This window comes from Triticum urartu, unplaced genomic scaffold (assembly GCF_003073215.2).
Source record: "Triticum urartu cultivar G1812 unplaced genomic scaffold, Tu2.1 TuUngrouped_contig_361, whole genome shotgun sequence".
Taxonomy (NCBI): Eukaryota; Viridiplantae; Streptophyta; class Magnoliopsida; order Poales; family Poaceae; genus Triticum; species Triticum urartu.
Genome location: NW_024114153.1, coordinates 32,925 through 42,270, shown reverse-complemented (window position 1 = coordinate 42,270; position 9,346 = coordinate 32,925).

Below are 9,346 nucleotides of genomic sequence, written 5' to 3'. Positions count from 1 at the left end.
ATTCGAGGAACATGAAGCATGAAGACTTTTGTTTTCGTAGTTTCTTTTTCTCTTTCTTGAGTCATAGGAAACACCGTACTGTTAAAGGGGGTCGAGGAAATACTAAGGAAAAATTTCCAAGTGATGCTCAACTCAAATCCTACACCTACCAATCCCTTCGAGTGAAGCCATTAGAAATCTCATACAGTTCAATAAATTTCATCAGTGACAGAGACGAAGTTCTTCTGGTCTCTGAGGAATTTGATCTGACTGAGGAGTTAGGAATTTGCCAGTGCGGATTGCCTACACAGTGAGGAACGTGATAGCCCTGAGGAATTTGATACTCAAAATTCTGACCGTTGTTGTGCTATGCGTCAGCTGTCCCAAATATCTACCCACCTAACGGTCATATCATTGAAGGGCATTTATGTCTTATCATGTCGGGCTGCTCCCTAGGCTATAAATAGCCGCCCCCTATAACCACTAGCTGGCTGGCTGCTCCGAGAGAAACTGATACTTGTCATTTGAGAGCATCCTATCCTCCGAGGACTTTGAGCGAAAATCATCAAGTGAGGAAAACCCAAACCCAAACACCTACAAACCCAAAGTGATTGAGCATCACTGAAGAGATTGATCCTGTGTTGATCCGACGTTTGTTACCTTTGAAGACTGTGCATCTTCCAGATGGTTAGGCATCATGGTCTAGAGCATCCAAGAGGAAATTGTGGATCGCCGAGTGACCGAGTCAGTGAAGGTTTGGAAGTCACCTGAAGACTTACCACGAGTGATTGTACGAGGTCTGTGTGACCTTAGCTCAAGGGGAATACGATGAGGACTAAGTTTCCTGAGCTGCGTGTTCAGGATTGGGTGTCCGGGACTGTGTGTTCTCAGGTTTAAATACCTAGCCGGCCTAACAGACGTACAACTGTCACAACAATTGGAACTGGTCTACCAAATCATTATCTTCACCAAGCTACCTGGTTCCATTTCCTCAACCCTTCCATTTCCTCATTTGTGTGTTGTGTGCTTGTTCATATATATTTGAAGACTTTGACTGAAGACTTTCTCTATTTCCTCAGTTCAATTTCTTCAGTCTATTTGTCTTTATCATGTGTTATCCTGTGTTTACGCTTTCTGTACCCTGTGCTTGTTTTCATTTCTTCATGAAGTCCATGCTCATGATCTGTTATGTTTACTTCTGAGTACTTATTCCGCTGCAAGTAGTTCTTCACTTAGGAATTTCCTCACCCTGAAATTCCCCAGTGAAGAATTCATTAAAATCGCCTATTCACCCCCCTCTAGTCGATATAACGCACTTTCATCTATCAAAGAATGATTTTCCAGTGCAAAAAAAAAGATTGTTGTACGAGTGTTGAGAAGATATACTACCATTTAAAGCCAAATATAGTAATCCAGATGCTCTTTTTCTTGGTAATATATATGTGCTAGAAGAAAAACCAATCTTAAGTACTCAAGCAAACATGTGGCTTCTCAATCCAATTATAGAAACTCCAATTCTTTTGTAAACATATCAATTATTATTATTTTAGATTGGACAGGCGCAGCAACGCGCGCCTTTATGATCTAGTGTGTCTTGTAGGTCCTTCAACTATTCCAAAGGTGTCACGTATGTACGCATTTACTGCATTTTGAGAAACTTCGAGGACCTGGATGACATTTTTTATAGTTTGAGGACTGACACATCTGAAATAGTTCATGGACTTAAGATGCACTTCACTGGTTCATGCTAGCTTTTGATCTACTTTGGCATTCAACAGTACTCCCTCCGTTTCTTTATAGAGGGAGTAGTTTGTAAACAGACCATATGGTTTCTTTATATGAAATCGAGGAGGTAGACCTCTCTTTTACTCAAAAGAAAAAACTTTATCACCGATTTGAGGTTAATGCGGCGCATCCTTCTGTCGTTAAAGAAACACGTTCTCAAATTTCCCCACAACATATCCGTCCATCAATTACATGTGAACTTTTTTTTAAAAATACTCCTAACTCAAGGTGGTATGATTTGTAGTCCGTGGCAGGTCAATTACCCTCCCTAGTACAACACATTTACTCCTTTGATTGATGACTTTTTTTCTTTTTCTTGCAAGGAATTAGATTAAAAATTCTGACAAGCCAATTCAAACATAAGCATCAAACATATCGAAGGGTTAGTTTACCACAAAATAAAAATGTAATCAAAGGGGTCTGTAAGAAATCAGACAACAACCTACATAAAATGCAAGTACTTGCACAATTACAACCAAATACCTCGACCGAGACTTACTGAAAACTCTGGCTTTTCGTACAACCTACTAAACACCTACAACAAACCAAATATTCTTTCACCCCAAATACGATTAACAATTCACATGGATGTGCAGGGTTTCTGATACGTCTCCAACGTATCTACTTTTCCAAACACTTTTGCCCTTGTTTTGGACTCTAACTTGCATGATTTAAATGGAACTAACCCGGACTAACGTTGTTTTCAGCAGAATTACCATGGTGTTATTTATGTGCAGGAGCAAACGTTCTCGGAATGACCTAAAACTTCACGGAGCCACTTTTCAGAAAATAAGAAAAATACCTACAAAAGATGAAGGCCAGGGGGCCCACCACCTCTCCACGAGGGTGGGGGCGCGCCCCCCTACCTCGTGGGCCCCTGTGCCTCTCCGACTCCAACTCAACTCATATATTGAGTTTGGGAGAAAATCAGGGAGAAGAATCATTGCGTTTTACGATTACGGAGGCCACCAAGCCCTAAAACCTCCGGGAGGGCTGATCTGGAGTCGTTCGGTGCTCCGGAGAGGGGAATCGTCGCCATCGTCATCATCAACATCTCCATCACCAATTTCATGATGCTCCAGCGATGCGTGAGTATTCATATAGTCTGCTGGGACGGTGATGGTTTGGATGGGATCTATCATGTAATGAGTTAGTTGGTTAGGGTTTGATCCCTAGTGTCCACTATGTTCTGAGATTGATGTTGCTATGACTTTGCTATGGCTTAATGCTTGTCACTAGGGCCGAGTGCATGATTCAGATCTGAAACCACTATGGTCATCAATATATGAAGTGTTCTTGATCTATCTTGCAGTCTATAGTCACCTATATGTGTTATGACCGTTAACCCTGAAGTGACAATAATCGGGATACTTACGGTGATGACGTAAGTTTGAGGAGTTCATGTATTCACTATGTGTTAATGCTTTGTTCGGTTCTCTAATTAAAGGAAGGCCTTAATATCCCTTAGTTTTGTAAGGACCCGCTGCCACGGGAGGTAGGACAAAAGATGGCATGCAAGTTTTCCATAAGCACGTATGACTATATTTGGAATACAATGCCTACATATATTGACGAACTGAGCTAGTTCTGTGTCAACCCTAGGTTATGACTGTTACATGATGACCGCATCCGGAGTAATTCCATCAACCGTCCATTGCTACGAGCTTCCATATATTGTTCAGCTTATTTACTTCCGTGGCTATTGCTATAATCACTATAAAATACAAAAACATTGCTTTTACCTACGCATTCACCTTTTGTTACCGTTACCACTATTATCATATTACTTTACTACTAATATTTTTTGCTGCAGATATTAAGTTTCTAGGTGTGGTTGAAATTGACACTCAGCTGCTAATACTTGAGAATATTCTTTGGCTCCCCTTGTGTCGAATCAATAAATTTGGGTTGAATACTCTACCCTCGAAAACTGTTGCGATCCCCTATACTTGTGGGTTATCAAGACTATTTTCTGGCGCCGTTGCCGGGGAGCATAGCTCTATTCTTTGAGTCACTTGGGATTTATATCTGCTTATCATTATGAAGAACTTGAGAGATCCAAAAACCAAGATTTATCCCTCAACTACGAGGGGAGGTAAGGAACTGCCATCTAGCTCTGCACTTGATTCACCTTCTGTTTTGAGTAAGCTTGCGACACCTAAACCTGCTTCTGCTATTTGTTCTGATATGTCGCATGTTATTGATGATGCCACTTCTGCTATGCATGATACTTATGATGAAACTACTTCTATGCCTGATACTACTATGCCACTTAGTGCTTTTCTTGATGAACAACTTGCTAGGGCTAGAGAAATTGAAAATATTGAATCTGATGATACTGATGAAAGTGATGATGAAGAATCACTTGTTATTCCTGAGGGTTATGTTTTTGATCAAGAAGCTTCTTTAGCTATTTTAGCTTGCGAAAATAGAAATGAACTTAAAAGATTATTAGCTAAATGGAGAAAGCAATCTCTAAATGCTAGAATGAAACCTGACCCTACTTTTGCTACTTCACCTATCGTTGTTACTGATAAGGATTATGAATTCTTTGTTGATCCTGATATAATTACTTTGGTTGAATCTGATCCTTTTCATGGTTATGAATCTGAAACTGTTGTGGCACATCTTACTAAACTGAATGATATAGCACCCTGTTCACTAAAGATGAGAGAACTCGCTACTTTTATATCCTTAAAATATTTCCATTCTCATTAAAGGGTGATGCTAAGATATGGTTTAATTCTCTTGATCCTAGTTGTGTGCGTAGTCCCCAGGATATGATTTATTACTTCTCTGCTAAATATTTCCCTGCTCATAAGAAACAAGATGCTTTAAGGGATATATATAATTTTGTGCAAATTGAAGAAGAGAGTCTCCCACAAGCTTGGGGGAGGCTTCTCCAATTACTTAAAGCTTTGCCTGATCATCCTCTTAGGACAAATGAAATACTTGATATCTTTTATAATGGACTAACCGATGCCTCCAGAGAATACCTGGATAGTTGTGCTGGTTCTGTTTTCAGGGAAAGAACACCGAATGAAGCTGAAATTCTATTGAATAATATGTTGACAAATGAAAATAATTGGACACCCCCAGAGCCAATTCTGAGCCTATTCCTAAACCAACTCCGAAGAAGAGGGGTATTCTATTTCTCAGTCCTGAAGGTATGCAAGAAGCAAAGAAATTCTGAAAGAAAAGGGTATTAAAGCTGAAGATGTTAAGATTACCTCCTATTGAAGAAATACATGGTCTTAATTTACCGCCTGTTGAAGAAACATATGATCTTAATCCATTACCTATTGAAGAAACTCATGGTTGATAACCCGACACAGGTAGTAAAGGTAAATTCTCTCTATAGATATGATAAAGATGAAATCCCATTTACTAAGTTTGCTAGCCCATGCTTAGATGAGTTTGATAAATTTATGGCTAAGCAACCTTTTCTTATTTTGGTAGACAATGTTGGAGCAAAATAAGGCCCGGCCCCACCCCCTTAAAATCAGGGGGGAGATGATTAGATTAGAAAGAAAAAAGGAAAAAAGACAACCGTAGGATTAAGTGGGAGCACGGATGGGAGCACGGGGAGGGAGCAGGCAAGCCGGATCCACGGAGAGGAGGCTCATCCACTTAATTAGCTGCGAGATACATGCACCGCACGACGAGACACCTACACTTATTAGTGATTTATAAACGGTTTTATATTTCTTTAAGTAGGAGGACATATTAATACCCGGAGGATCAACTTCAAAGGAAAAAAATAACCGGGAACAGACGGCGGCGAAGTCAAGTCAACTGCCGGCCGGGGGCAAGTGTTTCCTGTGCGCTGCTCCTCTCAACCCCTGCACCGTCACTCTCGTGGAAAATGACATCCGAAGCAACCGAGCTATAGATGGATCAGTGGGCACGACACTTGTCTCAGTCATCGACACGGGTAATGCCACGGCTTATGAGTAGTAGTGTGTGATGATTATCCACTGAGGAGAAAGCCGAGAGTCTGAGCAACTTTGCTACGCGCACGGCGGAGGAGCTACATGCTGCTCTCCCGGTGGTTGGCAGCCCTGACCTGGTTTTGCTGGCCAGTCGGACACCTGATCTGCCAAAGTCTACGACGAGTAAGTACGTTACTAGATAAGTTTTTGTGTGGTTAATAATCTGATCTCGTGAAAACATAGGCGGCTGACGACCTATGTGACCGTGAGATGTGGGTTACAATATTTGACATACCGGCTTGCGTCACGAGGGAGACGTACACAGATGACTGTCTATTTGCCAAAGTACACGCGTTTGCGTTTTTGCTTGACAAATGTATCAAAGTCATAAACCCGAAGGTGATGGTTTCTCTAACCATGCTCGTGAATTGGACACGAGGAGCACAAGAAATATTCGTGTCTTTAGAAGAAGAAAAAAAATGACGCTGCCTCACTACATCCTATAGAACTCATCAAGGAGGAGACCAAGCTTTGGGTAACCACGGAGACGAGACGTTTGAGTAACATATTGTCGAGAGAGTGAAACCTTTATTTGTTGCTTTTCTGCCATGCTGGGGTGCTTATTTTGTTGAGCAGTAACTCTCTAACCCTCTCCTTATCAATGGATGAGTGGAAAAAGACACCATTTCGAATAGGAAAAAGTATCAAAGTCGTGTTGGAACAATTCTAAGTTTCATAATTAATTTAATTTAATTTAATATCACAGCAATATTGAAGATATGGTAAAGTTGACATGCCAATATGCATGAAACACCGGACAGTACATGTACGAGCTCATGAGATCATTTTCTCTCTCTACGCACCGCCATTGGAGTCCCCCGGTTCTCCTATCGTCCTCTTCCCATTTCCTCCACTAGCCTTGCAGGCCGAAGCGGGATGAGGATACGCAATGCAATGTATGTGTATGCCGTGAAATTAAATGTAAAAGATTTTTGTATATGTGTATATGTAATGGGATATTTAAATTATTTATGTTTGATGTTGTGATTTTGTATATGTGTATATGTTGTGATTTTGACTAGCAGTGCAGCCCCAAGTTGCCAGCCAGAACTTTTTACATCACTAACCAGCCACACGTCTACAGCCTTTCAGTGATATGCTTCAGCTTGCCGTCCATAGGATAGTTAGCACTGGCTGGCTAGCCTGTTTGTTATATAGTCATCACTCACCGGCGGGCTGGTCCGTCGCTGATGACAACGTTATCACTGACCCCGATCCACTAACAAGTCAGAAGCGCATCAGTGATTATACGATTTGACCAGTACTATTCGATTCTATAGTAGCGAGGGACAAATATTATCGTACATGAGTATAGGAGTTAATGCATATGGGATAAAGACGACTCATAGATCTTAAGACTATGATTGAGTTTTATCTTAATAAATTTTTAGCAGTCGATGCCTGCTAAGTTTTCAATCATAAGAACACGTGAACAATGGATTTTAAAACATGTTAGCACAAGCGTTCCCCACATATAAAACTGCAATACATGAGTCTAGTATCGTAACTAATTGACTAGGAATAATTCCACAACATCTACCATTGCTACTGCACACTTGCTCTCTCTCTTTTTTTTTTGAGTTAAACACACTTGCTCTCTTTTATTTTAGTGTACCTTAACATTACGACAACTAAGTTTTATTTAGCAGTACTTTATAATCTTGCAAATTAACCACATCAAGGATGCTTTCTTAGAGCAACTCTAGCAGACCCCGCATCCCGTCGGTCCGTAAAACACGTTTGCAGTTCGCGCAAAATCGTTTTTGCGGGCCGGCGCGGACGGCCATAGATGTAGACCCCTCAAACAGACCTGCATAAAAGTATATTCGCGAAATATGCTTTTTTAGGGTCGGCTTCTGCGGGTTCTGCTCGGGCACCACCGCGACGACCCGCAAATAGAAAAACTGCAAATCTCGCATTTGACATAGGGTTTCACAAACAAGTTCAAATTCAAACGACATAACACAGTTTTACGCGCAAATAAAAGCCAAGTTCATTACGGCAAACGCAAAAGAGGGCCCTGCAAAAGTTTGCGCCCATGTCGGCATCATCTTGGTCGATCTTTACTCCGCGCCATCGAGTCCATCTTGAAGTTCATCGCCACCACCGAATCCACCTCTTACGCTTGTTCCAACTCCCGCACCGAAATCATCAACATTGCCATCATATGGAGCGGAGAAAACATCTCCGGAACTGTAGCACGCACCGGCCGACATAACCATTCTCCTCTTCAAGATTTCTCTCCTTGCCATATCATGCCATGTTTTGATGAGATCGTCCATGTCATTGCGGTTCATTGACATGATCTTGTTCTCTTCGGCGAGCAGCTTGGACATGGCTTTGTTTTCTGCAGCGCGTGCTCTTCTCTCCTCAATGGCAGCTTTGCGCAGCCCCTCTTCTTTGAGCAATTGCCACTTTTCTTGCTTCTCCTTTGCCTTCTTCTCGGCCAACTCTTTCTTGATCTCCAACGACTTCAACAACATCGGCTCGTTTGATTGCATGGCATCAATCTTCTCCCTCAAGCTCTATGCTTCTTGCTCTCTCTTCGTCTTCTCCTTGGTCTTCTTGTCGTAATCGGGCTTGTGCAAATTTCTTGGACCATCATCATCCTCCTTCATCCATGTTTATAAGTGAGCCTCTCTTTGGTGGGGACTCTTTGTCGATAAACTTCCACTTCTCGCACTTTTGGAGCAACTCCCAACAATGCTCTAGTTTGAAGAATTTGCCTTCTGAAGCTTCCATGTCCTTGTATCTATGTTGAGCAATCTTGTCCTGCAAAATATGAACAAAGTGATGCAATCATTTCCCATGATGCAAATATGATGATGCACAACTTGAAGAAAGGAAAAACAAACTCACATAGTCGGACTCCACGGTGTCACTTGGAGGTGCATTGCGTACTTGCTCCAAGCAAGCTGCCCAACAGCTGCACATTGGTTTGATATTCTTCCAACGCCCTTGAAGCGACCGAAATGTGCGTGGAGTCCTATTGGGATGCTTTGCCATAATGCGGAAGTATTGATCTTCGATCCTTTTCCATTATCTCTTGGCGGTCTGAGAAGTTCCCGTGCATGCATCAAGAGACACCACACTCCATGCTTTGATCAAAGCTTGATCTTCCAAGATCGTGTAGTTCTTCGATCTTTTGCTTTTCCCAGTTTTTGTTTGCGATTGCTCATACGCTTCCGCTTCGATCTCCTCCAATTCATCCTCACAACCATGATCATCCACGCCGCCCTCTGTTTCATTGTAGTCGAATGCGGCGAACGGCGCTTGATCAATGTCAACCGCATTCGTGTCCAACAAGTTCACGAACTCGGTTGTTGCATTGTTTGAACCACCGCTATAGCGAACAATAACAAGTCACGAGCTATCGAGGATAATGGCGAAAAATGAAAGGAAATCGCCATGACCGAAGACGCGTACCTTCCGGCCATTTCGTCGAACACCTCGCTTGCGGGGGGAGCGGCACTGTTGAATGGCATCGCCGGAGCACCTCCTTGCGGGGGGATGGAGTGAGACGATGAAGAAGGTGGCTTCTTTGTAGCCGGAATCTTCCTCCGCTTTAAGCCCGCGACCTTGCCGACCTT